The 14847-nt window shown below is 45.2% G+C and overlaps 1 non-coding gene across 1 annotated transcript; it reads right to left on the bottom strand.

Annotated features, from left to right (window-relative positions):
* Nucleotides 1-7990: 7990 nt before the first annotated feature.
* Trnai-gau (transfer RNA isoleucine (anticodon GAU)) lies at nucleotides 7991-8063 on the bottom strand. Its single transcript has one exon. It is a non-coding gene; the product is annotated as a tRNA-Ile (tRNA).
* Between the last annotated feature and the right edge of the window lie 6784 nt (nucleotides 8064-14847).

Below are 14847 nucleotides of genomic sequence, written 5' to 3'. Positions count from 1 at the left end.
ACCTATGTCTATTGTTTCTATGTACTAGCATTGTTATTATCAATTTTAAAATAGCTACAGTCATGTATGCCTCCTGTCAGAATGTACTTAGTATTCATTGTATTCTGAAACTCATGCCCTCCGGCTTTGGTCTCGTAAGATACTGGCAGTATTGTAAATAAATAAATAAGAGAATTTTTCTCAGCGTAAACTAGCAGAACTAGGATGCCACACTTTTGAGATTGCTTTTGTATCCTGAAGGAACGCATTCGCTGTCCATGAGATATTTCTTATGGTAAGTGGGAAGCTAACTGCACCAGAATTACAGAAGAAAGGCTCATCTTAGCAGCCCGTAATCTGAAATGCAACAAATAAACAACAATATACATGTTGGATTGGGCCCTTGAGAATGATATGTATCTGTTTTTTCTCTAAAATCTCGTATGTGTTTAGAGGTCAGTTTATTTATTGGATTGGAGTAGTAAAAGAGTTCTGCTACCCTATGCGCATTCGAATCAGGGCCGGGTTTTGTTTACCTGGAAAACAGGTGGCCTTGTGGCCACGTGCCTTTTAAAGCAAAGATTTCTACTTGTACCAGCCAATGGTTCTTTCGTGGCGTGCGGGACAAGAAACTCCGAACGCGGCTTTGTAGGTGTAGGGCGCTTTTCACTCAAGCAGCACAGTGTAGATGGCACTACGATAGGGCGCTCTTACCAACCGTTTCCCGTACTCACACTGACGGGCCTGTAGGCGGGACCCTTACATCAGATTTGTCGTCTGCTTGAGCGACCATGTTGAGCTTGGTGTGGTGCAGCTTCGCGTCCATTGCGGGCTTATGTTGCATGGCTTGATTAACTTGTTCAATAGCAAGGACTGCATAACCAGGACCGGACGGAATTAAGTGGTTGTACGGCAAAGATTCGTTAGGAATTGGATGGCAAGGCGGAGAACAAAATGTACAGACCACACAGGCATCTGGCCGCTAGAGGAACCCATCTTTTGCTGACAGCTTGTCACGAATGGGACTGTGTGTTCTAAATGGCTGAATACCACTTCGGTTGTGTTTTTACAGGTACTACAAAAGAGGAATGGAGCAACTGGTTCAGATAAATAGCGATTATAAAAGATCCCTCAGCTTTCTCGCAATTCTCAAACTTACGAAACTATACACTTTAAATCTGTATAAATGGTAATCACTAAGCTCACACGCCGGTTTTTTTCGGCATCGGCGCTTGTGTCCTGCGGTGGGGTAGCTTCAAGCTAGAACATCAGGATGGCTAGGTTGCCCTGTCTCAACCTTCGAAACACGCTCCTCTCTGTTTTCTTTCTTCCCATGCACGGGCGGGCTACAGCGGCGGTGTCCGCCACTCGATCCCGGCCGTGGCCGACGCTGCTACGTTCGGACGGGGCACTCGCGAATTTCAGGTAAGTGCTGGCAGAATATCTGGTTTCACTCATTCAAAAGCTACGGGTGTGAATTCAGATGACGTCGCATGTGAAATAGGTGTGGGGGTAGTTCACAGCTCTGCTTTCCAACCAATGTCAGATAGTAGATTGGAGCCATTTTTTTTTGGCCAGGACGGTAATACAGAGTGAAGTAATGCGACCTCTGAAGGTGTGAGAAAATAACCTCTCATTTAAGCACATCCGAAGTAACGCAGAGGTTCAGCACTGCGTACGCCACGGCTCCTCCTTCATGACGGCATAAAAGTATGCGGGCTAGCTAGAATCGGTGCCACCAGGTATATCCCCCTCATTTCTGAAGCACGATATAAAAAAAGCAGGAAATAGTGACTCCTGAAATATCGCTAATGCGCTATCACCCCAACGCAGGATGACATGGGCGTTTTGCATAGACCCAAAACCGATACTGGTTTCCCCCATATGAACCACAGTAACAAACATTCAAACACACATGCTTGCTGCAACAACGCTAAGTTGTTGCAGCAACACTGCAACAAAACATACTTGGCTACCTTTGGTTATTTTTTTTTATCCACTACCCTGATTTTTCCGCTTTATTTGTAATTATTGTGCGTAGATTTTGCGTGTGACTGCGCTGTTGGAATTTATTTTTTTTTTCTTGCTATCTTCTTGCGACCTAAACTTGGATTGCAAAGCTAGTAGTCATAGCTTGTTCTGCTGTGTTTTGTTACCCGCAAATTTGTGCTGTATGATCCGCAAAGCTTCACTTTTGTAATCACATTGCTAAATTCCATGCAAAGTCTCTCTGTAAGGTATTTTAAAAACTGTAACGTTATATCGGCTTTCAATAAAGGCATATATACTGTTCCTTCCGACGCGGTTGCTAACGAAATTAAGACCCTTAATTACGTTCCTGCATATGAGTAACTTTCTATTCGCATATCTGAAGTAAACTTACTGCGCATTTGTAACACTGCAGTAGGAAGTGCCATATGTATTGCGCCTATAATAGATGAGCACCGAAATCTTAGTCAGAGATTTTCATTTCATTTCATTTATTTCATTTATTTCCACCTTGAGGGCCCTGAGGGCATTACATAAGGGGGGGGGGCGTGCAGAAAGGTATGACACAGCGCTGAAAAATTACAAGGCAACAAAGAAAAAAAAAGAACTAGTGACAAAGGTACAGCATTATTAGTAGCAAATACAAAATTACAGTACAAAAATACAGTTCAAAAGTACAAAAGATACAGCATTAACGAAAGGAAACACATAAGGCACATTTCATACGCAGGTATTATGAAACATGGTTGAGCACTTTTTCGCGGAATAATTTGTGGTCTGCGCACGAGGCTATTGTATCGGGCAAATGGTTCCAGAGGGATATCGCTTGAGGGAAGAATGAGTTGAGCATTGATGAAGTACGGCTGGGTAGTCGTGTTATGGCGTTGCGGTGGCTGATACGGGACGAGGTTCGGTGAGGCGGTTTTAAGAGAGGTTGTCTGGATTTCGGGTGATAATAAAAGGCATGAAGAAGGCAGAGGCGTGAAATGATCCGGCGTGATTCAAGCGAATGCAGGTTCAAAGATTGCTTTAGGGCTGTTACGCTTGTGTTAGTGGAGTACTGTGAGCAGATAAAGCGGGCGGCACGATTCTGTATTGCTTCTAATTTGTGGGTGAGGGAAGCCTGTGAGGGATGCCAAATCGATGATGCATATTCCAGTTTTGGTCGTACGAACGTTAGGTAGGCTAGTTTTTTTTATGTCCGGAGATACAAGTTTTAGATTCCGGCGTAGGTAGCCGAGCGTGCGCGCGGCGTCTGAGCAAATGGTTTGAATGTGAAATGTCTATGATAGGGATGGTGAGAGATGAACTCCGAGGTATTTGTAGGATGTTACAGCGGCAATCGGGAACGAGTTGATTTTGTAGGAGAACTGTGATACGGTTTTTGTGCGGGTGAATGATACCAGTTTACATTTTTCTGTGTTTAGTGGCATTAATGATTGATCACACCATGCTGCGATATGGTTGAGATCATGTTGAAGAGCAATACTAATGACGCAGTCATCGGTAAAAGACGCAGTCATCGGTGAATAGTCTTAACTGGTTAACATTATTATTCGGTAGGTCGTTAATGTAAATTAGGAAAAGCAGTGGTGAGAGGCACGCACCCTGTGGGACCCCGGACGTCACATCAGTGAGGGACGAATGATGGTCATTGACAGTTGTGAATTGCTTACGATTGGTGAGGATATTTTTAAGCCAGGAAATTATGTTAGAAGGAATTCCAAGGTTAGAAAGTTTAGCGAGCAGTCGGTTGTGGGGAACCCGGTCAAATGCCTTCCAGAAGTCTAAGAAGACGGCATCAATCTGAAGGTTGGCGTCCATATATTGTAGTAAGTCGTTTGTGAAGTCTGATAATTGTGATTCGCACGAGTAGAATTTTCGAAAGCCATGTTGTTGTGGCTAAAAAAAGTTGATCGACTCTGGATGGGTCATTATGTTGGAGAATAGAATGTGCTCAAGTAGTTTGGATGGGATGCTGGTCATTGAGACAGGACGATAGTTAGTTTGGATTGTAGGGTTACCGGATTTAAAAATTGGTACGATCTGGGTTTTTTTCCAATCATCCGGGACGTGCGCGGTGTCAAGTGACTGGGTAAATATTAGGTGTAAGATTTGACTAGAGAGCAGTAGGGTATTTTTCAGTAGTTTACTGTTAATCTGATCACAGCCGGCTGAAGCTGAAAGTTTAAGAGCTATTATAAGGTTAGCTATTCCCTCAGGGCAGATTACAATATCCGGCATTTCGATTGGGTGAGGGTCCAGTGGTGTGATGGCAACAGTGTTGCAGGCGGAGAAAAACACAGAGGAAAAGTGTTCGTTCAGGGCACTGGCGAATTGGTTAGTGTCTATAGTTACTCCTTCCGAATTTGTAAGTGCTGTGCGGCTGAATCAGGACTTTGGTGATTGGATGCGCCAGAATTTGTTTGGGTTAGTCTGAAGAATGGATAACAGATCTTCTGAGAAGAATTTTTCTTTTGCTGTAGTTAGTTCTTGAATATATTGTTTAGCGCATGAGTGGTAACGTTTCAATGCTAAAGAGCTGTTGTTTGAATGTGCTGTTCTGTAAAGGTGCTTTTTGCGGTTACGGAGGCTTTTTAGGCGTTTTGTAAACCATTCATTGTTAGAGTCGGATTTGATAACTATTGTTGGAATGTGTCCGTTTTAAAGATTAAGTAACGTAGTCTTGTAAAGTTCCCAGTTGGCATTGCAGATCTGGTTAAGTAAGTATCTCGGAAGATATCGAAGAAAAGAGCAAGTTCATTGTTAATGGCATCAAAGTTTCCCCGCTTATAATCTGTGATAAGTTGCGTTGTTGGTGATCTCCTTTTTAGTGGGGAAGCGATGCAAATATGAAGTAAACTGTGATCTCTAAGCCCGGGAAGTGCGGTTACTGATTTGATGTCATCAGGGCAGGATGTGAGCAGCAAGTCGAGTGTGTTGTTGCCTCTGGTAGGGCATGTTATTGACTGATGAAGGTTGAAATGTAATGTTACGTCTAGGAATTGCTCTGCTTCTTTAGAAGATCTGTCAGGGATTGAAAGTAAAGGCCAGCTGACTTGTGGGTAATTCAAGTCGCCAAATATGAAAATGGGTGTACCGGGATATTTATTTTGAACTAATGTTAAAGAGTTGCGGAACATGTTACAAAAATTAGGGGGCTGTCCGGTGGCCTGTACCAAATGCCGAATATTAGTTTCCGGGGAGGATCGGATACGCAAACCCATGTTAGTTCGATATTTTCGTCGGCGCATATGATCGAAGATGAAAAGGTATTTTTGATAGCTATGAGAACGCCACCGCCTCTATGGTCGTTACGATCGCGGCGATAAAGAGAAAAATGTAGGTTAGAGGGAAGCACTTCATTATCTCTTATGTTCACGTGTAGCCAAGTTTCTGTCAGTATTATGATGTCAGCACGGATATCTTCGATGAGGCTCTGAAGCTGGTCGCGTTTAGGGAATACACTTCTAATGTTTGTAAATGCAACGTTAAGATTTAAGACTGATGCAGGACGGTGGCTCGTAGTACTCTGGAATGGGCGATTCGGGGATTGTCATGGGGCGCTAGGGCTTGTGTTTGATGGCGGTGCTTGGGCATGGATTTCTAAAGTGTCATTAGACCAGTTGCGTTCCTTAGTTCTGTCAGATAGTGCGTCGTAGAAGTAACTTTTTTTACCTACGTTTAACTTGTGGACACTAAGGTCGGATGAATTTCAACAGCTTCAAGCGTGCAAGGCGCGTGGATGGAGCGAAGTCTTCTCTGATTGCGAAGGTAGTGTTTGTCAATTTTGGTCCGTTACTTAGTATTTTCTCTTTAGTTTTGAAATGGCTAAGTGTTACTACAATGGGACGTTTTTTGAGTTCTGCAAATGTTTCCAGGCGATATGCACGCTCGATGCTGTTTGGTTCAAGTTTGATGTGAAGATGGTTGTTGCAAAACGTGATAATCGATTCCTCCGAACCTTCCCAGGCTTCTTCCGCCGAATCGTCAAGTCCGAAAAAAAGAAGGTTGTTACGGCGCATTCGGTTGTTAGCATCAGTGTGGGCGGCTTTAAGGATTTCGATGTCGTGTTTTATGCTAAGTGCCTCGTTAGTGTCGGTGAGTGTGCGTTGCTCGGTCTGAGGTGATTCGAGCACAGAAATAGGGTTTGTTAAAGTGGTAAGGAGCTGTTCATGGTTGGACTGCGTGGCCATGATTTTGGTTATGTCGGTGGAAACAGTCAGAAGGACTTTCTCCAATCTCTCAATGGTAGTCATGATGAATGGGAGGTCGGGTTGGGGTGGGCCGGGTTTCAGCTCAACATCGCCACAAAGTAGTAGTAGCACTTGTGATGATAAATGAAATTCGAGGGCCTTGAAGCACAAGCTAACAAAATCTCGCCACTTCAAGTCGTAGGGGCACGACAACGCTAAAAGGTAGGGGTTGTTAGAAATATAATGTTTAGCATTGTTAAGATAACTGACCTGGACGAGCAGTGTCGTGAGCATTGTGCGGCAAGCGCTGTCGTGCCGCGAGATTTTGGTGGCGAGCTTCTGATTAAGTAGACCACGTGCGTCTTTCGTGACTCGTGACGTCGGCGGGTACATCGGATGCCAGGCGAAGTCAGTTGAAGGCGTCGAATCTAGGTGGTAGGTGGCTGGTGGCGGGTTTTGGGGGCTTCCACGCTCCAGCAGGCTGGGTTGGGGTTGGGGTACGGCTCCGGGCAGCAATTCGCTGACGTGGCAGGGGCAGTCTGTGGTCGCCAGGCAGCATAGCAGTACCTGAAAGAGCAGTGTCGTGAGCATTGTGCGGCAAGCGCTGTCGTGCCCCCGGGATTGTGGTGGCGAGCTTCTGATTAAGTAGGGCGCGTGCGTCCCCCGTGACTCGTGACGTCGGGCGGTACATCGGTTGCCAGGCGAAGTCAGTTGAAGGCGTCGAATCCAGGTGGTAGGTGGCTGGTGGCGGGTTTTGGGAGCTTCCCCGCTCCAGCAGGCTGTGTTGGGGTTTGGGTAGGGCTCCGGGCAGCAATTCGCCGACATGTCAGGGGCAGTCTGTGGTCGCCAGGCAGCATAGCAGTACCTGGAAGAGCAGTGTCGTGAGCATTGAGCGGCAAGCGCTGTCGTGGTGAGGGTATGTCGGGGTGAGGGTATGGCGGGGGTATGTCCGGTGCTCCCTGAAAAAAATCGTCTAGGGGCGTTTCTTTGGATTCTTTTTACCTCGAGGTAAAATGCTTCCGGTGGTGTTCATATTCCTATAATATACGTTGTTCGATGTGAGTACTAAATTTCTCACTTTATTTTGCCTCAGGAATGGGACACCATATTTTAATTTAAAAATAAAATGTAACGTTAATGTAACGACACGTTCCAATGTTCGAAGAGGAACTGGAATGCGTTCCTTTCGCAATAAAGGAATTTGTAACGGGAAATCGTATAGAAACTGGGAAGGAAAGGGGAACGGGCTTTCGTTCCTGTTTATAAGAAACCTGTACAATACTGCATGCAGGGAAGAAGTTGTATACACATTGCCTTTTTCAACCAGAAAAAGATACGTAGGGCCATCGGGAAATTGTATAAATAAACGGCTTCAACACCACAACAAAAATCTCGAAAAGCTCATCGCGGCTGGGAATCTTGCATTTCACTGCAAGCAGTGCGGTTCCAAACCACTGCAAGATAAGTGCAGTATTACAGGCAATGGTCGAAACACAATCCCCAATGGCTTTAGAAATTCATTGTCTAAGACATATTGCACTATTATGCCTTTCAAACATGCCACACAAAGAAATAGCATTTCCCATCAACGGCCAATGAGATGAGATGGCATACTTCGAATGCACTTTTGTTGTTTTTGTTCATCTCTTTGTATTTTGTATCTGTATATATATATAGATATATGGGAAATGCGGGGCTCCGTGAAAATAAGACAGAACATAAGGGTTGGCAGTCAAGAAAACCTCGGAAAGCAAAGGGGAGGTTGTGGCGGGTCATAGAAACAGATGAAGGATTTTTTGAGTCGAAAAGAAAGTGGTGAAAAAATGCCCGCCGGGTGGGATACGAGCCCACGACCTCCAGAATATCGGTCTGGTGCGATAACCACTACGCTACCGGCGGGGCTGTTTCCCCAGCACTTTCTCGGTATTCTGGAGGTCGTGGGTTCGAATCCCACCCGGTGGACATTTTTTCACCACTTTCTTTTCGACGAAAAAAATTCTTCATCTCTTTCTACGACCCACCCCAACCTTCCCTTTGCTTTCCGAGGTTTTCTTGACTCCCAACCCTTATGTTATATATATATATATATATATATATATATATATATATATATATATATATATATATATATATATATATATTGTAGCGTTGATTATGGACGCGATTGATGTAATTGTCACAGGCAACCATGCAAGGACAATTCCCCGTTGGGGATATTCGGCTTGGTGCACGCCCGACGACGAGGAGGCAGAAGCATCGCTTGGGCACAGGCCGATCGAGTATCGCGTCGGACATAGCTTGCTTAGCACGAAGAACCTCGGCTTCTCCGCAGCTCTAACTGCTCGTTAGTGGTCCAATAAACTACGCTTCAATATATATATATATATATATATATATATATATATATATATCAATATATATATATATATATATATATATATATATATATATATATATATATATATATATATATATATAGTATGAGTAAAGAGTCGGATACACAGCAAGAATAATAACAAACAACGCTTACTTACGCAGCGGCAACGGGACTTGCCTTCATCAGAGTAAAGTTACATGGTTTTGCTGTCGCAAACATTTTGAACACATTTCTTATATAGGTTTGCATAAAACTGTGAGAAGGAGCGGAAAATGTTTCGGAAAAAGAGAGTGTGCCTACAGTCAGGCTACGCCTATGTTACAACATCAACAAAGAAACAAAAAAAATAAATAAAAAGGGGGGATAGCGACAGAGAGAAAAGGGGTTCGTGTTAACAATGCAGCGTGCAAGGTTGCACCATGACGGGTCAACGTATGCCGCGCGGGCTGCAAGTTCAGACAATGGGGGAAACTGGACAACCTCGGCTTGAAAAGAAAAGGAAGAGTATACACTTAGGTATTCAGTGGCTGGGGAGACTGGTTCCGGGGGAAGAGAAGATGGGTGTGCCCCCCGCGGATGAAGAGAATAGATTGGGGGCACAAAAGAGCATTTCACAGAAGCTAGCAATTGAACAGGAAATAGGTAGGGTCACAAAAGGTTAAACATGAATAGATCAGAAAGAGTTAAACATTCTTAAGTGGTGGTGGGAACGAGGCCTCCTTCCCCAGGAGAGATGGCATTGTTGAGCCCCATTAGGCTAATAAAGCAGCTGTATTAAGAGAGTTTCTGCGAATTCTGATGGCAAACTCGATGGTAGGAATAATGAACACCGTTATAAAAATTATGAAGCCGCTAATTTTAATCGAGGGATAAGCACGTTAGTTTTCCATAACTTTCATTAATTCCAAGTGTGGCTGACCCAAACTTATAAATGAGATAAGATTCCCGAACCTCGCGGTCGTGGTGCGTTTTGAAGGCGGATTCTAAAATCGTTGCTTTAAGATGTTCAAATGCATGCCCGGGACTGTTCACATATCTTGACTGGGGCAAATAAGGGCAGGTTTTTGCATGAGAGCGGTGATTATTGAACCGTATTCGGAAGGGCGTTTCAGTTTGGCCGATAATTTGTTGCCTACAAACAGTGCACTCTAGAAGATATACGACATTAGCGGAGTCACAGTTTAAGTTACCTTTTATATTTACGTAGTAGTCTGAAGCCGTGCTGGTGGCGCGCTGTGTAGTGGTCATGTGTGGGCATACTTTACATCGGGGTTTATTGCAGGGCATGCAGCCAGTAGTTGCCGGTCGGTTGATACGAGAGTTAGTAAGAAAGTCACCTAAATTTTTATTACGCCGGTAGACAACGCGTGGTGGTTCGGGGAATATGCTTTTTAAGCAGTCACTTCGCATTAGGATATTGTGATGTTTTTTTAGCACGGTTGACACTATTGGAGCGGAGGATGAGTGGGTTAAAACTAAGTTAGTTTGCGGGTTCATGTTCGGGGCTTTTTTCTTACAGATTTCGTTACGGTCTAATTGGTTGGCTCGCACAATAGCATCGTCAATGACTTTTTCCGGGTATTTTTTATTCAGGAGGGCGGTCTTGAGTTCTCGACAGTTTGAGTCAAAGTCGGCTTGGTTTGAGCATATTCTCCTAAATCGGTGGGCTTGGCTGTAAGGTATTGCTGTCTTGCAGTGTCTGACACGGCTACTTCGGAAGTGCAAATACTGCCGCGTGTCTGTCAGATTTCTATACAGTTTAGATTGAAGCCGACGTTGGAAGATAGTAACGGTGACGTCCAGATAGTTTACACTGTGTTTCGAATAGGAATGAGCAAGGGAAATACTAGGATGGGCTAGGTTAAATGCCTCAATGAAGATGAGGAGCTTCGCCTCACCGTGTTGCCAAATCATGAATATGTCATCAATATACTTTTTATAGTACATTAGCTTTAAATTTTGGGTGTCAAGAAAGTTTGATTCGAGGTGAGCCATAAAGATATTAGCATAGTTAGGTCCGATTCGAGTTCCCATTGACGTTCCGCTGACTTGTACGTAATGAACTCCGTCGAACTCAAAATTGTTAAGTTCAAGTATACCGCTACCGCTCACTGACTGACCTCATTCTGGAATCTCGACCGAACATTTCCACTATTAACGCCAGTCTCATTCTTCCCCGCTCCGCTAACCGCCGCCACGACTACCGCATCTCTCGCTTCGCTCGCTGCTGCAACGAAAAGGCACGCCGTTTCAACTCACTTCTCCGCGAATTTTGCCGCCACTCACGCTTTGTCCGCTTCGTCGATCATGGCTTTGAGCACCTTCCAGCCTGCCGAGTACTCGCTGCCGACGGCTTACACCCGAGCTTCGAGGGTGTGGCCTTGCTGGCCGGCCACATTCGTGCACTCTGCTTCATGCAACAGCGCTGCAAGCCTCTGGACTGGCGCGACTTCGCATGCACCGCCGACCCAGTTGCAGCCCCGGCTATATTGCCAAATGACAGCGACTTTCCACCACTGCCTCCAATTCTATCCAGTGTAAGGACCCCGGAGCAGTGTTCTGGCAGCTGCCCACCGCCACCGCCCCCCAGATCCATCGCAACCACGGCGCCCTGGGCGAGCACCAGCGCCCCAACCCCGAAGTCCACGGACGAGCGTCGCACCAGCGACATGCGAACCCCTACTGGCAAACCTGCAGCGGCCACAACGCCCCGAGGGAACGCTCGCGGCGACACTAAGAAGCTCCCTGACCGGCGCCGCACCAACAGCATGCCACGCCCAACCTCCGCATCTTCAGCGACCGCCGAGTCCACAAAAACCAACAGCAGCGCGTCCGCCGGACCTTCCGGGGTCCAAAATCCAGCCCTCCGTGCCACATGCCCTTACAACCTTCGAAAGAATCGGCATAGCAGCAACTGACTACAACACAAAAAAAACAGGTCACGCGGCCTCCTTCCCCGTTTCAAGACAGTTTTTAAAGCTAAGAAAAATCACCGAAAAGCGCATATGTTCCGAATTGCACGTTTCCGCTCTTGCACAGTACTTGACTGCCGTGGTCGCTACCAGGGGTCTTAGGATTAGAATAAAACCTGCTACTACCGAACTCTCTCCGTCCAGCATGAATAAGTGGAAACAGGTACTCGATAAAGCATCTTTACAATTAACTGAAATAATCCTCAATCACTACGAAACTACGGCCCATTCTCTCCGAAAGAAAGAGGAACTACTTAGTCAGGAACTAAGCAAAAGATAGTTGAACCTTTTAAGCAACTACGAATCTAAGACGGCCTCCGCCATATCCCGAACAAAAGACCGAAAGTTTAACCGAGATAAGATTTCTAACACTGGCCACATGCGTAAGAACCTAACAAGCTCCGGCACTAGTAACTGCCCCAACTCTGACAATACGGCCGATAATGTCACTACGACTGTAATAAATGCTTCGACTACTGCACCCCAAACAGTTCAGTTAAACCCCTGTACTAATATTTTTCCCTCGCCTGCCGTCACAAAAGAAAACCTTACCGGGAATGTAATGAACCTTTCAAGTATAACCCTCTCCCCATCCCGGATGAACGTCTTGTCAAAGGGCCTAAACTTTTGCCCGGCTACTGGTGGTTTTGATGAATTTCAACTTTTTAAGGACCTAGGTAACTTCGCCAGAAACATGAGGCTACGAGAATACTTCTACGATCACCCCGCGACAGAAAAAGCCCGCAGAACCCTACCTAGCTATAAGCACTGGACCCATCCCACACAGCGTGATAGTTGCCCCGACATGCACATCAAAGCTGTCCAACGCGATGTGCGAAAAGCATACCAAACACACATTTCTTTCCACCACAACATGACTACTAACGAAAAGAAAGCCCTAGAGGAACTCGGCAGCTGTTCCGACATAATTATAAATCCTTGACAAAACCGACTATGTTAACGAGGCCAATAAGCAACTATCAGTATCGACGTTCTATAAAGCACTACCCAATGATCCCACTCAAGATTATTGTCAAAGATAAACTTGCTGAGCTTGTTAAAAATAAAACAATAAATGAAACCACGGCTCGTTTCCTGATCCCCTTAAGCCCAGTAGCCGGTAAATTCTATCTTCTCCCAAAGATTCACAAGGTGAACAACCCAGGGTGCCCCATTGTTTCTGGCATTGGCACTGTTACCGAAAACCTCTCGCGCTATGTGGATAATATCATTTGCGACATTCCGCCCAGCTTTCCCTCCTTCATTAAGGATACCAATGACGTTCTCTCAGACATCTCAAAAATTGAAATTCCTGATAACTGCCTTCTAGTCACCATTGATGTTGCGTCACTGTATACTAACATCCCCCATGAAGACGGCATCGCCGCTGTATCCCTTGCGTATGAGCAGTCATCGTGCGACAAACCTATCGATTCTTCTGCTCTCCAAACATTCCATAGGCTTATTCTTGAACTTAACAATATTGAGTTCGACGGAGTTCATTACGTGCAAGTCAGCGGAACGTCAATGAGAACTCGAATCGGACCTAACTACGCTAATATCTTTATGGCTCACCTCGAATCAAACTTTCTTGACACCCAAAATTTAAAGCCAATGTACTATAAAAGGTACATTGATGACATATTCACGATCTGGCAACACGGTGACGCGGAGCTCCTCACCTTCATTGAGGCATTTAACCTAGCCCATCCTAGTATTTTCCTTGGTCATTCCTATTCGGAACAGAGTGTAAACTTTCTGGACGTCACCGTTACTACCTTCCAAGGTCAGCTTCAAACTAAACTGTATGGAAAACCGACAGACACGCGGCAGTATTTGCACTTCCGAAGCAGCCATGTCAGACACTGCAAGACAGCAATACCTTACAGCCAAGCCCACCGATTTAGGAGAATTTGCTCAAACCAAGCCGACTTTGACTCAAACTGTCGAGAACTCAACACCGCCCTCCTGAATAAAAAATACCCGGAAAAAGTTATCGACGAAGCTATTTTGCGAGCCAACCAATTAGACCGTGACGAAACCTGTAAGAAAAAAGCCCCGAACGGGAACCCACAAACTAACTTAGTTTCAACCCACTCATCCTCCGCTCCAAGAGTGTCAACCGTGCTAAAAAAACATCACAATATCCTAATGCAAAGTGATCGCTTAAAAAGCATATTCCCCGAACCACCACGCGTTGTCTACCGGCGTAATAAGAATTTAGGTGACTTTCTTACTAACTCTCGTATCAACCGACCGGCAACTACTGGCTGCATGCCCTGCAATAAACCCCGATGTAAAGTATGCCCACACATGAACACTACACAGCGCGCCACACGCACGGCTTCAGACTACTACGTGAATATAAAAGGTAACTTTAACTGTGACTCCGCTAATGTCGTATATCTTCTAAAGTGCACTGTTTGTAGGCAACAATATATCAGCCAAACTGAAACGCCCTTCCGAATACGGTTCAATAATCAGCGCTCGCATGCAAAAAGCTGCCCTTACTTGCTCCTGTCAAGACATGTGAACAGTCCCGGGCATGCATTTGAACATCTTAAAGCAACGATTTTAGAATCCGCCTTCAAAACGTACCACGACCGCGAGGTTCGAGAATCTTATCTCATTTATAAGTTTGGGTCAGCCACACTTGGAATTAATGAAAGTTACGGAAAACTAACGTGGTTATACCTCGATTAAAATTAGCGGCTTCATAATTTTTATAACTATGTTCATTATTCCTACCCTCAAGTTTGCCATCAGAATTCACAGAAACTCTCCTAATACAGCAGCTTTATTAGCCTAATGGGGCTCAACAATGCCATCTGTCCTGGGGAAGGAGGCCTCGTTCCCACCACCACTTAAGAATGTTTAACTCTTTGTGATCCATTCATGTTTAACCTTTTGTGACCCTACCTATTTCCTGTTCAATTGCTAGCTTCTGTGAAATGCTCATTTGTGCCCCCTATCTATTCTCTTCATCCGCGGGGGGCACACCCATCTTCGCTTCCCCCGGAACCAGTCACCCCAGCCACTGAATACCTAACTGTATACTCTTCCCTTTCTTTCAAGCCGCGGTTGTCCAGTTTCCCCCATTGTCTGAACTTGCAGCCCGCGCGGCATACGTTGACCCGTCATGGTGCAACCTTGAACGCTGCATTGTTAACACGACCCTTTTTTCTTTCTCTCGCTCCCCCCCTTTTTTTGTGTTGTTGTTGTTGTTGTAACATCGGCCTAGCCCGACTGTATGCACACTCTCCATTTCCGCAACATTTTCCGCTCCTTCTCACAGTTTTCTGCAAACCTATATAAGAAATGGGATCAAAATGTT

Source organism: Haemaphysalis longicornis, unplaced genomic scaffold (genome assembly GCF_048455015.1).
Source record: "Haemaphysalis longicornis isolate Haplotype H1 unplaced genomic scaffold, Haemaphysalis longicornis Haplotype H1 scaffold_5, whole genome shotgun sequence".
Lineage (NCBI taxonomy): Eukaryota > Metazoa > Arthropoda > Arachnida > Ixodida > Ixodidae > Haemaphysalis > Haemaphysalis longicornis.
The sequence above is the reverse complement of the archived record's forward strand: the minus strand, read 5'-3'. Positions and strand labels throughout refer to the sequence as shown.